The sequence below is a fragment of the Symphalangus syndactylus genome, chromosome 22, assembly GCF_028878055.3.
Source record: "Symphalangus syndactylus isolate Jambi chromosome 22, NHGRI_mSymSyn1-v2.1_pri, whole genome shotgun sequence".
In the NCBI taxonomy this organism is placed as follows: Eukaryota; Metazoa; Chordata; class Mammalia; order Primates; family Hylobatidae; genus Symphalangus; species Symphalangus syndactylus.
In genome coordinates, this window is record NC_072444.2 from 50867471 (window position 1) to 50887834 (window position 20364).

General features: G+C 39.0%; 1 protein-coding gene and 1 pseudogene across 5 annotated transcripts in view; both read right to left on the bottom strand.

Annotated features, from left to right (window-relative positions):
- The window catches only part of EPB41L5 (erythrocyte membrane protein band 4.1 like 5), a 174966-nt gene that overhangs the window by 53939 nt on the left and 100663 nt on the right, over positions 1-20364 (bottom strand). The gene's annotated exons all lie outside the window — the stretch shown is intronic.
- Positions 10-9892, bottom strand: LOC134735600 (UPF0488 protein C8orf33-like; annotated as a pseudogene).

A 20364-nucleotide genomic window follows, 5' to 3' on the forward strand; every position in this document is an offset into this window, starting at 1 on the left:
CAATGGAAATAGAAAATTTACTTAGACCAAGAAATTTAACATGAAAAAATTAAAACACTACTCACCCTCTGTATCTGCAATTTCCACCACATCTGTGAATTCAAGCAACCATGAATCAAAAATAAAACAAAAATAAAAATTTTAAAAAAAACATAAAAAAATACAGTTTAACAACTATTTACATAGCATTTATATTGTATTTATATTGTATTAGGTTTTCTACGTAATCTACAGATGATTTAAAGTATATGGGAAGATGCATGTAGGTTACATGCAAACACGACACCATTTCATATAAGGCACTTGGGCATCTGCAGATTTTGGTATCTCAGGGAGGTCCTGGAATCTATCCTCCATGGATACTGAGGAACTATACTAACAAGGTCTTTGTTGGAAAAAGATTCATGGAAAAGTTTTTATCTCAAATGGTTTTATTCACTTCTCACAACCCTTTGAGTAGACTTCTCCTCCCAGCCAAAATGGAGTGAAAGGGACTGGTTTGCCCTCCCACCTGAAAACCTAAGGGAGAAAAATAACCTTAATAAGTAAGGTTAAATAAATAACCTAAATAAGTTCCACAAAGTTGCAGAATACAAGATCAATATAAGAAAAATCAATTGTATATCTATACATGAACAATGAGTAACAGGAAACTGAAGTTATGTAGACAATTTCATTCACAGTAACATCAAAAGGGAAACTTAGGAATAAATTTAATAAAGGATATGTAGGACTTGTACACTGAAAATCATTTATAAAGGAGATCTAAATAAACAGACTTTTAATGTTCACATATTGGAGCACTTAATATTCAAGATGGCTTCTCCCCAACTGATGTGTAAATTCAATGTATTCACTATCAAAATCCCAGCAGGATTTTTTTTTGTAGAATTGACCAGCCAATCCTAAGATTTATGAAAGGCAAAGCAGCTAGAATAGCCAAAACAATTTCAAAAACGAATGTACACTATTGAATTTGAAAACTTACTAGAAAGCCACAGTAATCAAGACAAGCTGATACTGGCACAAAGACAGGCATGTAAATCAACAACAGAATTGAGAGTCTATATTATGGAATATAAGCAACTTTTGACAATATAAGGCTTTTTGACAAGATAAATCAGGAGAAAAGACAGACTTTTTAACAAATGGTACTAGGACAACCAGATATCCACACACAAAAATATTAATTTAGACCCTACCTCACACTATACACAAAAATTGAATCAAAATGGATAAGTGACCTAAGTGTTAAGAGTAAAAACTGTAAAGCTTTAGAACAAATATAGAAGAAAAAAATCTTTGTGACTTTGGGTGGGTAAAGTATTCTTAGATATGACACCAAAAGTATCCATAAAAGAAAAACTGAAGATGAACTTCATCACAACTAAAAATGTTTCAGTGTCAAAGAACCATTATGAAAATGAAATGCCACAAATTGGGGGGAAATTTTTGCAAATCATGTATCTGATAAGGGGTTAGTTATCCAAAGCATACAAGGAACTCTCTGTATATATATAAGTTAATATAGTGTGTATATATATATATATATATCTTACTATATTAAGTTATAGTTAAGTTAGGATGAGGTGATACTACAGTATGGTAGGCAGCTAATCAGCTATGACTGATATTCTTATAAAATGGGGAAATCTGGACACAGATACACATAGCGAGAATGCTATGTGAAGACGAAGGCAGATATCAGGGTGATGCATCTACAAACCAAGAAACACCAAAGACTGCCAGAAAACCACCAGAAGCTAGGACAGAGGCACAGAATAGAGTCTTTCTCAGAGTCTTCAAAGGAAGCAACCCTGCCAACACCTTGCTCTTCGACTTCTAACATCTTACTGAGACAAAGTTCAGTTTGTGGTACCTTGTAACAGTAGTCCCAGCAAACCAATACATCTCATATTCTAAAGACCTGCACAGGACTACAAGAGAGCCCTAGAGCACCACATTAGGCCATAAAAGAAAAGACAAAAAAGTCCCAAAAGGCATTCTGTGAGGGAATTCAAAGGACTAAAAAGAACTGTGACTTTTCTCCTTCCTTCCCCAGGAGAATGGGGCATTGTAAAATCACATCAGGTAAATGGAGGATCTAAAAGAACCTGTGAAAGTGGAGAAAGGCATCTTATTCTGTGGCGGGGGATTACTGAGCCGCAAACTACCAGGCGTATGTCAGGTGTGGGTGGCACAGGGAGTGTTCTTAGGAAAATTCAGCATATGAATCTGCACATTCGGGAGCATATGTAAATATATTTCCCATGAGTTAAGTGCCTCCCTTAGCAATGAGAGGTCCAAACTCAGTTAAGTTGACTGGAGCCAACTTTACCAATGGAGGGAAAAGGCCTGCAGTTGGACAAGCTGCGTTTCCACTGTTTGGCAGGGCAAGAATGCATAGACTCCCCAGAGGACGAGTTTGGAACAACCTGCACAACAAAATGCATAATTACAGAAATAGATAATAACACACTGAAAAAATCCATGAGTCTATGCTGACAACAAATTATTTCTTTTGAAGGTGGGAGAAAAAAGGAAAGTTGTTCTTTACAGAAGCAAACCAACTTCTCTCTATAGAAGAAATGACAGAATTAGAACATTACCATATTACAAATATCAAGTTAATAACGGATACGGGCAAAAATTATCAATGAATGCTAAAACTACAGGGTAAAAGACTGTTAGGGAATAAAATCCATTTGATCTTAAAATGACACTCCACAGATTATACAGGAAAAAGTACTTTTACAAAGAACTCTGGTGATATCACCTTAACAAAACATTAGTAAAAATGTTTAACCTCAATCTCATCATGAAAAAACAATCACACAAATCTAAGTTGAGAGGCATTCTACAAAAGAACTGGTGTAGACTCCTTTAAAAAAAAAGTCAAACGTTGTGAAAGGTAAAAAAAAAAATAGGCTGGGAGAACTGTTCATGATTAAAGAAACATGAAAAATGAACTGAAATCTTTATTATATGCTGGATCAGGAGGAAAAACAGCTACAAAAGGTATTGAAACATTGAGGAAAATCTTAATAGGTACTGTATATTAGGTAACAGTATCATACCAATGTTAAATTTTCAGAGTATAACATAAAAAACTTCTCTTTGATTTTTGGAGATTCATGCAAAAGTACATAGGAATGAAGTAATGTCATGTCTGCATTAGGATTCTCATTAGCCAGCCAAGAAAATGAAATAAATGCGAGCAAATATGGTAACATATTAAGTTGGTGAATCTAGTGGAAGGGCATATGGTTATTCACCCACCATTCATTCAACTTTTCTGTAGGTCTGAAGTTTTCCAAAATAAAAAGTTGAGAGGAATAAAAGAATGCATGTACTTTCCCTGGGCCAAGTGTTAAGTCCAACTTTAAGCCCAATCAACAAAACTCCAAAATGTACCAAGGTCAGATCATCTAAATAATAAAAGGGTACTTGTGGGCAGGAGCTGAGCCAGAAATGAGGGGAGTGAAGAACGGTTTCAGAAGAGGTGAAATATGAAGTATAGTCCCTGTGTTGGGGAAGTGACTGGTTCCATGGTGGCCTCTGAGAAAACACTCTAATGAGAAGCACGAAAGAGCAAGCATTTGCACATATGCCATCGCTGGATTACCAAAGAACCAACCAAGTAAGTCTTCGCCCCCTTTCCTCTTCTTTCTTCTTCATCCCTCAATGTGAGCACCACAAGAATAAGGGGAGAAAGTAAAGACTAAAAGAACAAACAGGCCAGGCACAGTGGCTCATGCCTGTAATCCACTTTGGGAGGCTGAGGTGGGAGGATTGCTGGAGTCCAGCAGTTTGAGACCAGCCTGGGCAACACGGCAAACCCCATCTCTACTGAAAACAAAAAAATTAGCAGGGCATGGTGGTGCACGCCTGTACTCCCAGCTACTCAGGAGGCTGAGATGGGAGAATCACCTGACTCGGGAGGTGGAGGCTGCAGTCAGCCGAGATTGTGCCACTACACTCTAGCCTGGGCAACAGGAGTGAGACCCTGTATCAAAACGAAAAAAAAAAGAAAAAAAAAAAAGGGACAAACACTCCCCACCCCCATTCACCACTGCACCACTGTACATTTTGAGAATGGGGAAAGGGGAAATTGTTAAATTAGAAGTGGACTTTTTGTAATTTAAAGTACGTTTCAATGATTACAAGTAAGATGGTTCTTATATCTATAAATGATGAGCTAGAAATGGGGAAAAGTTAACTTTATATGTATCAATACAGTAACTAAGAGACAAGGCAAGTGGGATATTCAGCCCTTTCTAAAAACAAGCGATGAACTCCTAGTAATGAAGTGTGGCTCAAGCGAGGGGGCACGTGAAGGGCTGAGAGTGAAAACAGGCACCAGGGTCAAAAATCCAACATTGGGGAAAATGAAAACCAAAACACCTCATGTGAGGAGGCAGTGAACAACAGTCAGATACACTACTTGAAACCAGGGGACCAGGTTTTCTAGACAGGAACAGAGGCTGAAAAAGTTCTATTTACAAGTTTAGAGTTTTAAAGTTTCAAATGAAAAAAAAAAACAAACAAACTTTGTCTGCAATGAAGGGAAGAATTAGAAATATCTGTGCAACCAACAATCAGACCACCATATCCTGGGCTCAAGGACTGAAGGTAATTTCTCTGAAAGACCCTACTATAAAACCTTCAGAGCTGAGGATTTCAAAAAGTGAGGCTGAGGAAATTTCAAAACCAACTTACAGGGCAGAAAAAGCATGGCAAGAAAGAAAGAAAACAAACAAATTTGTTTAACATAAGACAATTTGAACTCACAAACAAAAAATTACAAAGCACATGTATCTGATGCTAAGACAGACAACCAACAAACCCAAGAAACAGGAGCATTTACAGCTAAGAAAGTAGAAAGGATATAACACAGTCTAAAAAGGAATCTAAAGTAAGTATATTAAATGTGCTGAGAGATATAAAGGAGGGATAGGATAGAACAGGAAAGGAGGCTATGAAACAACAGCAGATTCTGAGAGGTGTCATCAAATTAAACATTGAAAAAAAAGAAACACAGCAAGCTAGACCAAACATAACTGAATTAAAAGATATTAATAAAAATTAGGGAAATCACTAAGAAGGTAACAGAGATAAAGACATAGCAAACATGTGCCGGGTACGGTGGCTCACGCCTGTAATCCCAGCAATCTGGGAGGCTGAGGCGGGTGGATCACTTGAGGTCAGGAGTTTGAGACTAGCCTGGCCAAAATGGTGAAACCCCGTCCCCACTAAAAATACAAAAATTAGCTGGGTGTGGTGGTGCACGCCTGTAATCCCAGCTACCCGAGAGGCTGAGGCAGGAAAACTGCTTGAACCTGGGAGGCAGAGGTTGCAGTGAGCCAGGATCATGCCACTGCACTCCTGCCTGGGTGACAGAGCAAGATTTCGTCTCAAAACAACAAAAAAAAAACAAACAAACAAAAAAGACATAGCAAACACGACAGATAAGAAATACAGAAGTTGATATGAATTGAAAGCTGCAACATACATTTAATAGAAATTCTAAAAAGACAAACAGAAATGATGAAAGAGAAGCAATATTAGAGGGGATAATGATTATCCATTATAATCATTATAATGATTATAATTACCAAAAGAGAAGACATTCATGAGGGATTAAACATTGAATAACGAACACACAAGTTTGACTTCTTTCTCATAAAACTACTCTAGTGTGACAGTATACGGACAAAAAAGAGCAGAAGAGATTTTTAAAAATCTTCTGAAGGCAGTGAAACACATTAACAACTGGCCATTATTTAGAAGGACTGAATTAATCTATATCTAATCAAACATAGAGAAAGCTTAGAAAAAAGACAAATCTCTGTACAGAACAAGAAAAGTTGCAAATACTTTCCTCCCAATCCATGGGTTGTCTTTTCACTTTCTTGATGGCAGCCTCTGAAATACAACAGTCTTAATATTTGATGAACTCTAAACTTAATCAATTTTTCTTTTGCCACACGTTTTTAGTGACCTATTTAAAAGAACATTACTCTAAAACTTTCATCACTATTAAATTTACGTCTGACTGCTTCTTTAAGTGGAACCCTGATCCATTCCTCCTCACTGGGCGGGGCCTCCCTGTGGGGGGGGCTTCAGCCACTCCAGCCAGGGTTATATGGACAGAGCTCTAATATCTCCCTGGGACGGAGCTCCCAGGGAGAGGGGCAACCACCAACTCTGTGGTTTGATTGACTCAGCTGTTCCAGCCTGCCAGCTTTGGAGAGTCCAAATGGTCCAGATGAGGAAGGGTCCCCAATGCAGCATAGCTGCTTTGCTAGATTGTGGCCAGACTGCTTTTTTTTTTTTCACTCGTTATCCAATTTTATCCAAAATAGAGATTAGGGTAATGTGACATAACAGCATCAAGCACTAAACCATTTGACAGGGATTGCTTTCAAAAGTGAAAACCAGTGTACGATTATATACCTTCTCCACTAATCTTTGTTACCAACAGCCACTTAATTTAATCCTAAAGACTGAGTACAATATTCTTTCTACAATACCTTGAACACTCCAATTTACTGTATATTTTCTAAACGTACCTCTCTCTCTTCTGAAAAAGAGAACATTTCATCAGAAAACAAGTGGGGTCTTGTGCCTATCTGATGGTCTCACACCTTCACAACAGCTCCAAATCCTTGGACTGGACAGGGACAGACCAACCCCAGGGTTCTCTGCCAACAGAAGTTCCGGAAAGGCTCTGCACTCAAAACAAATCCCTACACCACCCCAAGGGAGGGGGATTGTTCCAGGCTGGGGGAGAAGCTAAAAGAAACTGAACCTAAACTCTTCATCAGAAGTGTCCAGAGTGGCTTTGGCTCTCCATAAAAGTTGAGGCCTGCAGACCCTTCAGCTCTTCTTTCTGGTGGCTCCATCTACAGGCTGCAGCTGGGCTGAATAAACAGCAGCTCTGAGAGCCCGCAGGGCCTCATGCCATTCAGCTTCCATCTGAGCCCTGTCGTCTCCAAACAAGGAGTGCATCAGCTGCCTCTTCCGGGGCAGTGGCGTTCTTTTGCTGCACAGGGTTTGGATTGCTCCAATAGCCTGCTCTATCTTGGACGGGTTTCTCTGAGGCCTTCTCGCCTCCATTTGCCAGAGGCCCTGTTCCGGGTTTTCTTCTTATTTTGTTTTCTCCATGCTGCACTGGCTTCATCGCCTAACAGGTGTGCTATGGAGTCGGCGTTATTGCACCTGGGTTGCCCTGGGCAGAGACAGACAGTGGAAGGATTCCGGGCACTGGAAACCGGGCCAGGAAGCCGGTATCTGCGGGACGTGAAGGGATTACCTGGGCCTGGGGCTGCCGCTGCCTCCCCGGCAAGATGTCCTAGGGCTGCCATGGGCCGCACAGACTGCTTCTTTAAGCAAGACCCTGATCCATTCCTCCTCCCTGGGCAGGACCTCCCTACAGGGGCTTCAGCCACTCCAGCCAGGGTTACACAGACAGAGCTCTGATCTCTCCCTAAGATGGAGCTCCCGGAGGAGCCATCTCTGTGGTTCAGTCAACTCAGCCATTCCAGCCTGCCAGCTTTGGAGAGTCTAAATGGTTCAGAGGAGGAAGGGTCCCCTGCAATGCAGCACACCTGCTCTACCAAAAAAGCAGCCAGACTGCTTCCTTAAGCATGTCCCAGAACCCATTCCTCCTGACTGGGTGAGACCTCCCAACAGGAGTCTTCAGACACCTCCTATAGGAGCATTTGGGTCAATAACAGGTCAGTGCCCCCTGGGACAGAGCTTCCAGAGGAAGAAGAAGGCTGCCATCTTTGCTGTTTCATAGCCTTCACTGGTGATATTTCCAGGTATGAGAAAAACCAAGGCAACTAGAGTCTGCAGCAGACCCCCTGTAGCAGCCCTATGGAAGAGTGGCCTGACTGTTGAAAGAAAAACAAACAGAAAACAACATCAACCAAAAAGACCCCACAAAAATTCCATTCAAAGGTCAGCAATCTCAAAGACTGAAAGTAGACAAACTCCCAGAGGTGAGAAAGAATAAATGCAAAAATGCTGAAAACTCAAAAAGCCAGAGTGCCTCTTCTCCTCCAAATGACCACATCACCTCTCCTGCAAGGGCACAGAACTGGGCAAAGGCTGAGGTGGCTGAATTGACAGAGTAGGCTTCAGAAGGTCAGTAATAATGAACTTTGGTGAGCTAAAGGGGCATGTTCTAATCCAATGCAAAAAAGGTAAGAATCATGATAAAATGGTATAGGAGCTGATAGCCAGAACAGTCAATTTAGAAAGGAACATAACTGACCTGATGGAGCTGAAAAACACAATATGAGAACTTCACAATGCAGTCACAAGTATCAACAGCAGAACAGACCAAGCAGAGGAAATAATCTCAGAACATGAAGACTATCTTTCTGAAATAAGACAGGTAGACAAGAATAGAGGGGGAAAAAATGAAAAGGAATGAACAAAACCTCAAAGAAATATGGGATTATGTACAGAGACCAAACCTATGACGGATTGAGGTACCTGAAAAGAGACAGGGAGAACAGAACCAAGTTAGAAAACAAACATCAGGATATATCCAGGAGAACTTCTCCAACCTAGCAAGACAGGCCAAAATCAAATTCAGGAAATGCAGAGAACCCCAGTAAGATACTCCACAAAGATCAACCCAAAGACACATAATCATCAGATTCTCCAAGGTTGAAATGAAAGAAAAAACGTTAGGGGTAGCCAGAGAGAAAGGCCAGGCCATCCACAAAGGGAAGCCCATCAGTCTAACAGCAGACCTCTCACCAGAAACCCTAAAAACCAGAAGAGATTGGGGGCCAATATTCAACATTCTTAAAAAAAAGAATCTCCAATCCAGAATTTCATACCCAACCAAACTAAGCTTCTTAAGTGAAGAAGAAATAAGATCCTTTTCAGACAAGCAAATGCTGAGGGAATTCTTGCAGGCCTGCCCTGCAAGAGCTTCTGAAGGAAGCACTAAATATGGAAAGGAAAAACAATTACCAGTCACTACAAAAACACACTGAAGTACACAGGCCAATGACACTATGAGGCAACCACATAAACAAGTCTGCAAAATAACCACCTAGCATCTAGTTATTTTGATGACAGGATCCTTTGATGACAGGATCAAATTCACAACAATACTCACCTTAAATGTAAATGGGCTAAATACCCCAATTAAAAGACACAGAATGTCAAGCTGGATAAAAAGCCAAGACCCATTGGTATGCTGTCTTCAAGAGACCCATTTCACATGCAAAGATACACACAGGCTCATAATAAAAAGATGGAAGAAAATTTACCAAGCAAATGGAAAATAGGAAAAAGCAGGGGCTGCAATCCTACTTCCTGACAAAAAAGACTTTAAACCAACAAAGATCAAAAGAGGCAAAGAAGGGCATTACATAATAGTAAAGGGTTTAATGCATCAAAAAGAACTATCCTAAGTATATAGGCACCCAATACAGGAACACCCAGATTCATAAAGCAAGTTCTTAGAGACTTAGAAAGAGATTCAAGACTCCCACACAATAATAGTAGGAGACTTTAACACCCACTGATAATATTAGACAGACCACTGAGAGAGAAAATTAACAAAGATATTCAGGATCTGAACTCAGCTTTGGATTAAGCAGACCTGATAGATGAATACATAATTCTCCACTCAAAAGCAACAGAATATACACTTTCCTCATTGTCACATGGCACCTACTCTAAAATTGATCACATAATCAGAAGTAAAACACTTCTCAGCCAATGCAAAAGAGCTGAAATCATAAGTCTCTCAGACCACAGCACAATCAAACTACAACTCAAAATTAAGAAATTCACTCAAAACCACACAACTACATGGAAATGGAACAATCTGCTCCTAAATGACTCATGGGTAAATAAACACAGCTAAAGCAGTGTTAAGGGGGAAATTTATAGCACTAAATACCCACATAAAAAAAGCTAGAAAGATCTTATTAACAATTTAACATCACAATTAAAAGAACTAGAAAACCAAGAGCAAACAAACCCCAAAGCTAGCAGAAGACAAGAAATAACCAAGAACAGAACTGAATTGAAGGAGACAGAGACACACACAAAAAATTATTCAAAAAAAATCAATGAATCTAGGAAGTGTTTTTTTGAAAAAATTAACAAAATAGATAGACTGTTAGCTAGACTAATGAAGAAAAGAGAGAATCAAATAAACACAAACAGAAATGATGAGGGAGATATCACGACTGACCCCACAGAAATATAAACAACCATCAGAGAATACTATAAACACCTCTATGCAAATAAAGTAGAAAATCTAGAAGAAATGGATAAATTCCTGGATATATACATCCTCCAAAGACTGAACCAGGAGGAAACTGAATTCCTGAATAGACCAATAACAAGTTCTGAAAATGAGGCAGTCATAAACAGCCTGCTAACAACAACAAAAAAAGCCCAGGACCAGACAGATTCACAGCAGAATTCTACCAGAGGTACAAAGAAGAGCTGGTACCATTTCTACTGAAACTGTTCCAAAATATTGAAAAGGAGGAACTCCTCCCTAACTCATTCTATGAGGCAAGCATCATCTTGATACCAAAACCTGGCAGAGATACAGCAAAAAAACTTCAGGCCAATATCCTTGATGAGCACTGATGCCAAAAAACCTTAATAAAATACTGGCAAACTGAATCCAGGAGCACATCAAAAAGTTTATCCACCACGATCAAGTTGCCTTCATCCCCAGGATGCAAGGTTGGTTCAAAATACACAAATTAATAAATGTGATTCATCACATAAACAAAACTAGAGGCAAAAACCACAAGATTATCTCAATAGATGCAGAAAAGGCCTTCAATAAACTTCAACATCCCTTCATGTTAAAAACTCTCAATAAACTAGGTATTGAAGGAACATACCTCAAAATAATAAGAGCCATATATGACAAACTCACAGCCAGTATCATACTGAATGGACAAAAGCTGGAACCACTCCCTTTAAAAACCAGCAAAAGATAAGGATGCCGTCTCTCACCACTCCTATTCAACATAGTATTGGAAGTTCTGGCCAGAGAAATCATGCAAGAGAAAGAAATAAAGGGTATTCAAATAGGGAGAAAGGAAGTCAAATCATCTTTGTTTGCAGATGACGTGATCCTGTATCTAAAAACCCCATCATCTCAGCCCAAAAGCTTCTTAAGCTGATAAGAAACTTCAGCAAAGTCTCGGGATATAAAATCAATGTGCAAAAATCACAAGCATCACTATACACCAACAACAGGTAAGCAGAGAGCCAAATCATAATTTAACACCTATTTACAGTTGCTACAAAAAGAAGGAAACACCTAGAAATACAGCTAACAAGGGATGTGAAGGACCTCTGCAAGGACAACTACAAACTACTGCTCAAAGAATTCAGAGAGGACACAAACAAACGGAGTAACACTCCATGCTCATGAGCGGGAAGAATCAGTATCAATAAAATGGCCATATTGCCCAAAGTAATTGATAGGTTCAATGCTATTCTTATTAAAATACCACTGATATTTTTCACAGAATTAGAAAAAAGAATGCTTTAAAATTAGTATGGAACCACAAAAGAGCCCAAATAGCCAAGATAATCCCAAGCAAAAAGAACAAAGTTGGAGGCATCATGCTACTTGATTTTAAACTATACTACAATATAGGCTACAGTATACTACAGTATAAGCTACAAGAACCAAAATAGTATGGTACTGGTACTAGAACAGACACATTAAGACCAGAGGAAGAGAATAGAGGAATCAGGAATAAGACAGCACACCTATAACCATCTGATCTTTGACAAACCTGACAAAAACAAGAAATGGAGAAAGGACAGAACTCTCCACCCCAAAAATCAACAGAACATACATCCTTCTCAGCACTACATCACACTTACTCTAAAATTGACCACATAATTGGAATTAAAGGATTCCTCAGTAAATGTAAAAGAACAGAAATCACAACAAACTGTCTCTCAGACCGCAGTGCAATCAAACGGAACTCAGGATTAAGAAACTCACTCAAAACCACTCAACTACATGGAAACTGAACAACCTGCTCCTGAATAAATACTGGGTAAATAACAAAATGAAGGCAGAAATAAAGATGTTCTTTGAAACCGATGAGAACAAAGACACAACATAACACAATCTCTGGGACACATTTAAAGCAGTGTGTAGAGGGAATTACAGCACTAAATGCCCACAAGAGAAGGCAGGAAAGATCTAAAATTGAAACCCTAACATCACAATTAAAATAACTAGAGAAGCAAGAGCAAACAAATTCAAAAGCTAGCAGAAGGCAAGAAATAACCGAGATCAGAGCAGAACTGAAAGAGATAGAGACACAAAAAACCCTTCAAAAAATTAATGAATCCAGAAGCTGTTTGAAAGGATCAACAAAATTGATAGACTGCTAGCAAGACTAATAAAGAAGAAAAGAGAAGAATCAAACAGGTGCAATAAAAAATGATAAAGGGGATATCACCACTGATCCCACAGAAATACCAACTACCATCAGAGAATACTATAAATACCTCTATACAAATAAACTAGAAAAATCTATAAGAAATGGATAAATTCCTGGACACATACACCCTCCCAAAACTATACCAGGAAGAAGTTGAATCTCTCAATAGACCAATTAACAGGCTCTGAAATTGATGCAGAAAAGGCCTTTGACAAAATTCAACACCCCTTCATGCTAAAAACTTTTAATAAATTAGGTATTGATGGAACGTATCTCAAAATAATAAGAGCTATTTATAACAAACCCATAGCTAATATCATACTGAATGGGCAAAAACTGGAAGCATTCCCTTTGAAAACTGGCACAAGACATGGATGCCCTCTCTCACCACTCCTATTCAACATAGTGCTGGAAGTTCTGGCCAGGGCAAGCACGCAGGAGAAATAAATAAAGGGTATTCAATTAGGAAAAGAGGAAGTCAAATTGTCCCTGTTTGCACATGACATGATTGTATATTTAGGAAACCCCATTGTCTCAGCCCAAAATCACCTTAAGCTGATAAGCAACTTCAGCAAAGTCTCAGGATACAAAATCAATGTGCAAAAATCACAAGCATTCCTATACACCAATAACAGACAGAGAGCCAAATCATGAGTGAACTCCAATTCACAAATGCTACAAAGAAAATAAAATATCTGGGAATCCAACTTACAAGGGATGTGAAGGACCTCTTCAAGAACTACAAACCACTGCTCAGAAATAAAAGAAGCCACAAACAAATGGAAGAACATTCCATGCTCATGGATAGGAAGAATCAGTATCGTGAAAATGGCCATACTGCCCAAGGTAATTTATAGATTCAATGCCATCCCCATCAAGCTACCAATGACTTTCTTCACAGAATTGGAAAAAACTACTTTAAAGTTCATATGGAACCAAAAAAGAGCCCACATTGCCAAGACAATCCTAAGCCAAAAGAACAAAGCTGGAGGTATCACACTACCTGACTACAAACTATAGTACAAGGCTACAGTAACCAAAACAGCATGGTACTGGCACCAAAACAGAGATACAGACCAATGCAACAGAACAGAGGTCAGAAATACCACCACACATCTACAACCATCTGATCTTTGACAAACCTGATAAAAACAAGAAATGAGGAAAGGATTCCCTATTTAATAAATGGTGCTGGGAAAACTGGCTAGCCATATGTAGAAAGCTGAAACTGGATCCCTTCATTACACCTTATACAAAAATTAATTCAAGATGGGTTAAAGACTTAAATGTTAGACCTAAAACCATAAAAACCTTAGAAGAAAACCTAGGCAATACCATTCAGGATATAGGCATGGGCAAGGACTTCATGACTAAAACACCAAAAGCAATGGCAATAAAAGCCAAAATAGACAAATGTGACCTAATTAAATAAAAGAGCTTCTGCATGGCAAAAGAAACTACCATCAGAGTGAACAGGCAACTTACAGAATGGGAGAAAATTTTTGCAATCTACCCATCTGACAAAGTGCTAACATCCAGAATCTACAAAGAACTCAAACAAATTCACAAGAAAAAAAGAACCCCATCAAAAAGTGGGCAAAGGATATGAACAGACACTTCTCAAAAGAAGACATTTATGTAGCCAACAGATACATGAAAAAATGCTCATCATCTCTGGCCATCAGAGATGGCCAAGCAAAGACTTGGAACCAACCCAAATGTCCATCAATGATAGACTGGATTAAGAAAAGGTGGCACATATATACCATGGAACACTATGCAGCCATAAAAAAGGATTAGTTCATGTCCTTTGCAAGGACATGGATGAAGCTGGAAACCATCATTCTCAGCAAACTATCACAAGGACAGAAAACCAAACACTGCATGTTCTTACTCACAGGTGGGAAGTGAACAATGAAAACACTTGGACACAAGGCAGGGAACATCACAAACTGGGGCCTGTCAGGAGTGGGACTGGGGGAGGGACAGCATTAGGAGAAATATCTAATGTAAATGACGAGTTGATGGGTACAGCAAACCAACATGGCACATGTATACCTATGTATCAAACCTGCAAGTTGCACACGTGTACCCTAGAACTTAAAGTATAATAAAAAATATATAAATTTTGGAGGGAAAGGTGCAGCACAAACTTTCAGACCATAGCAGAGGCCCTTCAATGGCTTTTACCATTTCAATTGGACAGATGTTTTAGATGGAGTTTTTTAGATGGAGTTTTGCTCTTATTGCCCAGGCTGGAGTGCAGTGGCATGATCTTGGCTCACTGTGGCCTCTGCCTCCCGGGTTTGGGCAATTCTCCTGCCTCATCCTCCTGAGTGGCTGGGATTGCAGGTGCTGGCCACCACTCCCAGCTAATTTTTTGTATTTTTAGTGGAGACAGGGTTTTGCCATGTTGGCCGGGCTGGTCTCGAGCTCCTGACTTCAGGTGAGCTGCCCGCCTCGGCCTCCCAGGGTGCTGGGATTACAGGCGTGAGCCACTGCACCTGGCCTAAAATAATTTTAATTGAAGGAGCAATTAGAAGAAAAAGCTGTAACAGTTTCTTTCCCATCTCACTTGCAGTTTTCCAAAACTTACAGTTCTCAATCCCCTCATTATTTTAATCTTTAACCCCAAACAATACTATATGAAGACTTTTTTGGGGTTTTTTGAGCTTCCAGGTGTCACAGCCTAGATGGTCACCTTCTTTCTTTCTTTATACTAATGTTATTAATAAGAGGTTTTTTTTTTTTTAAAGAGCACCTGTTTACATGTCTATGTTCACATCAATTGTGATTAGAATTAAATAATCCTAGGGTGTATGTTCCATTTTAGCAAACTTTTGGTAACTGCTTCTACTTGCCCACAGCTCTTTTTTTTCTTTTTTTTTTGAGATTGAGTGTCGCTCTGTCACCCAGGCCGGAGTGCAGTGGCGCAATCTGAGCTCACTGCAACCTCCGCCTCCTGAGTTCAAGTGATTCTCCTGTCACAGCCTCCCATGTAGCCGGGACTACAGGCACGTGCCACCATGCCTGGCTAGTTTTATTTATATTTTCAGTAGAGACGGGGTTTCACCATGTTGGCCAGGCTGGTCTCAAACTGCTGACCTCAGGTGATCTACCTGCCTCAGCCTCCCAAAGTGCTGGGATTACAGGTGTGAGCCACTGGGCCCAGCACCCTGTCACATATTTTTATCATACCTATCTCAGACAATTGAAGTTTTTCTTTTCCTCAAAAATCCAAGATAAGAAGTTATAATAAATACAGTGGAGCATATTTATTTGTATTCTAAACTGGTCAAATAGTCACTGTAGATGGAATCTTAGAGGAAAAAATTATGAAAGGTTTTAAAATTAAAAAATGCTTACTCATCTAGCGTACTCTATTGAGTTTTCTTAGCTTTTTGTTGTCTTTGAGCTTAATATTATTATGTAAATTATACTGAGCTGAAAATCATGCAAGTGCTTTTGCCCACAGAAATGCAAATTAATTGTCTCAAATAGACATGTATTTGATTACGCTACTGTGGATGTTGACTTGCTTTCATCTCTTTGTAAATTCACTGCAGGTTTTTCTGATCGCCTATATTTACGTATGTTTTTAAATTCTCCTTTGGATGGGTTACACCATCTTGCTGATTCTCTTTAATTAACTAAATAAATCTTCAGCATGTGTTTTAAAAAAAGAAAGAAATGGAGAAAGGACTCCATATTTCATAAATAGTGCTGGGATAACTAGCTAGCTATAGGCAGAAAACCGAAACTGGACCCCTTTCCTTATACCATATACAAAAATTAACTCAAGATGGATTAAAGACTCAAATGTAAAACCCAAAACTATAAAAACCCTAGAGGAAAATCTAGGCCATACCATTCAGGACAGAGGCATGGGCAAAGATTTCATGATGAAAATGCCAAAAGCAACTGCAACAAAAGCAAAAATTGACAAATGGGATCTAATTAAAGGAAAGAGCTTCTGTACAGCAAAAACAAACAAACAAAAAAACAAAAACAAAAACAAACAAACTCAGCAGAATGAACAGCCAACTTACAGAATGGGAGAAGATTTTTGCAATCTATCCATCTGACAAAGGTAATATCCAGAGGCTACAAGGAACTTAAACAAATTTATAAGGAAAAAAACACATTAAAAAGTGGGCAACGGACATGAACAGACACTTTTCAAAAGACATACACGCGGCCAACAAACATAAAAAAAAAACTCAACATCACTGATCATTAGAGAAATGCAAATCAAAACCACAATGAGCTACCATCTCACACCAGGGAGAAAGGCTATTATTAAAAAGTCAATAAACAACAGATGCTGGTCAGGTTGTGGAGAAAAAGGAATGTTTTACACTGTTGGTGGGAATGTAAATTAGTTCAACCACTGTGGAAGACAGTGTGGTAATTCCTCAAAGACCTAGAGGTGGAAATATACCCAAAATAATATCCTTCCATGGTAGAAATACATGCACGCATATGACCATCACAGCACTATGCACTTAAGAAGTGGAATCAATCTAAATGCCCATAAATGACAGACTGGATAAAGAAAATGTTGCACATTTACACCATGGACTACTATGCAGTCATAAAAAGGAATGAGATCATGTCCTTTGCAGGGACATTGATAGAACTGGAAGCCATTAAACTAACGTAGGAACAGAAAACCAAACATGTTCTCACTTGTAAGTGGGAGCTGAATGATGCAAACACACGGACACAAGAGAGGGGGAGCACCACACACTGGGGCCTGTCAGGGGTGTGGGGGAGGGAAAGCATCAGGAAGAATAGCTTAATGGATGCTGGGCTTAATATCCAGGTGATGGGATGATCTGTGCAGCAAAACACCATGGCACACATTTACCTATATAAACAAACCTGCACATCCTGCACATGTACCCCTGAGCTTAAAAGTTAAAGAAAAAATAAATAAATAAATTTAGGTCTGAGAGGGGGGTACAATTTTATTCTTTTCTATGTGGACATACAGTTGCCTCAGCACCATGATGAATTTCTTGAAAAGTGGGGTTGACATAATTGGAAAGCCATCTGGAAAATAACAAAATTAGATTTCATTACTCCTATCTTAAACCAAGTTTCAAAACGGATCTGAGATTCAAATGTAAGAAAATTAACCCATACAGGGCTGGAGGCAAGAATAGCTGAATTCCTCTAAAATGTAGTAGTGAGGAAAACTCTATTAAATTCCAGAAACTATTAAAGAAAAAAATGGATCAATCGGCTTATATAAAAACTTTTAAAACTTTTGCATAGCAAAAATACTAAAAGCAAAATAAAAAGTGAAAAACTGAAAATATATTTTTGCAGCTTAAATACATAGAGTTAATATCCCAATTATCCATAAAAAAGCTTCTTAAAAGTAGAGAAGAAAAAGGCCAACAGCCTTGTTTAAAAATGGGGAGGGGGGAGGGGGACTATAGATAAGAACAAGCGATTTACGGAAAAAATGCAAATAGCTCTTAAACATACAAATACGCTACTGAGAGGGATTTAAATGAAAACTACATGGAACATATTCATCATGAATCTTGATTATGGTGTTGGTTTCATGGGTGTGCGTCCAAACTCAAAACACTTTAAAGATGCACTTTATTGCATCAAGTGTACCTCGATAAAGCTCTAAGGAAAAAAAAACACACTTAGATACCATATATTGTTTTTCAGATTGGCAAAAATCCCAGTCTTTCTTGATCTTTTGTTGGTGAAGCCATGAGAGGTATCAGCACTCTCATACTCTGCTGGTCGAATGTAGAATCCTCAATGAAGGAGAGTCAGGCAATATCTAGAAAAATTAAAATTCATCTACGACCAAATAAATACCATAATCACACTGAGGGGGAAAGGGAACTAATCCAAGTAAATTTTAAGTGCAATACTTCAACTATATACTCTCAGTCTAAAAAGGAGAACCATGAAGAAATACTAAACGTCACTTAGATTTGTTGTTGACAGTGGCATGAGTATAGCAATTCTGAAACTGTTTAGCACATATTACAACCAAATAGAAGCCAGGTTTCTCACAGGGAAGAAGGGAGATAGGAATAAGGAATTGGGGAAGACAATGAACCCTGGCAACTCACTTGGGAGTTAGAGTGTTGGCATGAATTTGGATTAAGAGACCAGAAGAACTTCTAAAGAGGCGGTAATTTCTATTTATTAACCTGAAGAAGGATACTCAACTGGAACTGTATGTTTTATAGACTTTTCTCTATATGTTTATTTCACAATAAATTTTTAAAATTAACGGCAAATGAATAATATTTTCAAGGGTAACATCCAAGATGTTTTTATTATTTTCTAGTAGAAGCTTTAAAGGGAAAAATCCTTTTGGATTTTTATATTATGCAAATTCCCAGTTGGTACTGTTTTCACAAACACACTATCTATTTTGACATTCATTCTTTTTTTCAGTAGTAGCATAAAGACTTACTACATTTAGGTCAGATGTAGTGGCTCATGCCTACAATCCCAACACTCTGGGAGGCTGAGGTGGGAGGATCACTTGAGCTCAGGAGTTCAAGACTAGCCTGAGCAACATAGGAGGCTGTTATCTCTACAAAAAATAAAAAAATTAGCCAGGTGTGGTAGCATGTGCCTATAGTCCTAGCTACTTGGGAGGCTGAAGTGAGATTACTTGAGCCTAGGAGATTGAGGCTGCAGTGAGCCATGATCAAACCACTGCAGTCCAGCCTGGAAGAGAGAGCAAGACCCTATCTCAAAAAACAAAACAAAACACCATTCATCATTACTTTTAAGAAAATTGTCCTTCTTTTGGCAAGAAACATTATTTTCAAGTTTCCAGTATAAGGCTTTTCCTAATCTTCCTAAATGAGGGTAAGAACCAGAATGGTGCAGAAGACTCAATTACCTCCTTCAGTCATATAGGAAAAGGAAAGCACACTGCAGAATCATTGTGAAAGCTGGATGAAATGATGAGAATACTGGAAAAATGTTTCTTCTAAATTTTAAATCTATGTTGATGGGCATACAATGCACATAGTTTGTATGAGAAAAACAGCACAAAGTGGGAGACAAAGCTCTATAGAAGCAAAGTTTACATGTACTACTGACCTTAAATTGGTATTAATCCAAACTAGATTGTTTTAAATTAAAATGTTAATAGTAGGCTGGGCAGTATGGCTCATACCTGTAATCCCAGCACTTTGGAAGGCTGAGGCGGGCAGGTCACTTGAGGCCAGAAGTTCAAGACCAGCAATGACCAACATGGCAAAACCCTGTCTCTACTAAAAATGCAAAAAATTAGCTGAGTGTGGTGGTGCATTCCTATAATCCCAGCTACTTAGAAGGATGAGGTATGAGAATCGCCTGAACCTGGGAGGCAGAGGTTGCAATGAGTTGAGATCGTGCCACTGTACTCCAGCCTGGGTGACAATGCAAGACTCTTGTCTCGAAAAATAACATACCATAATATAACATAACATAACACAACACATCACATAACATCAAATCACAACATAACATAAAATGTTAATTGTAATCTCCAGGGTAACCACTAAGAAAACAATGTTTTAAAATAGTTAGAGAGGGCCAGGCGCGGTGGCTCATGTCTGTAATTCCAGCATTTTGGGAGGCCAAGGCGGGCGGATCATGAGGTCAGGAGTTCGAGACCAGCCTGACCAACGTGGTGAAACCCCGTCTCTACTGAAAATTAAAAAAAAAAAAATTAGCCAGGCATGGTGGCAGGCACCTGAAATCCCAGCTACTCAGGAGCCTAAGGCAGGAGAATCACTTGAACCCGGGAGGTGGAGGTTGCAATGAGCCGAGATCGTGCCACTGCACTCAAGGCTGGGTGACAGAGTGAGACTCCGTCTCAAAAAACTAATAAATAAAATAGTAAGAGAAA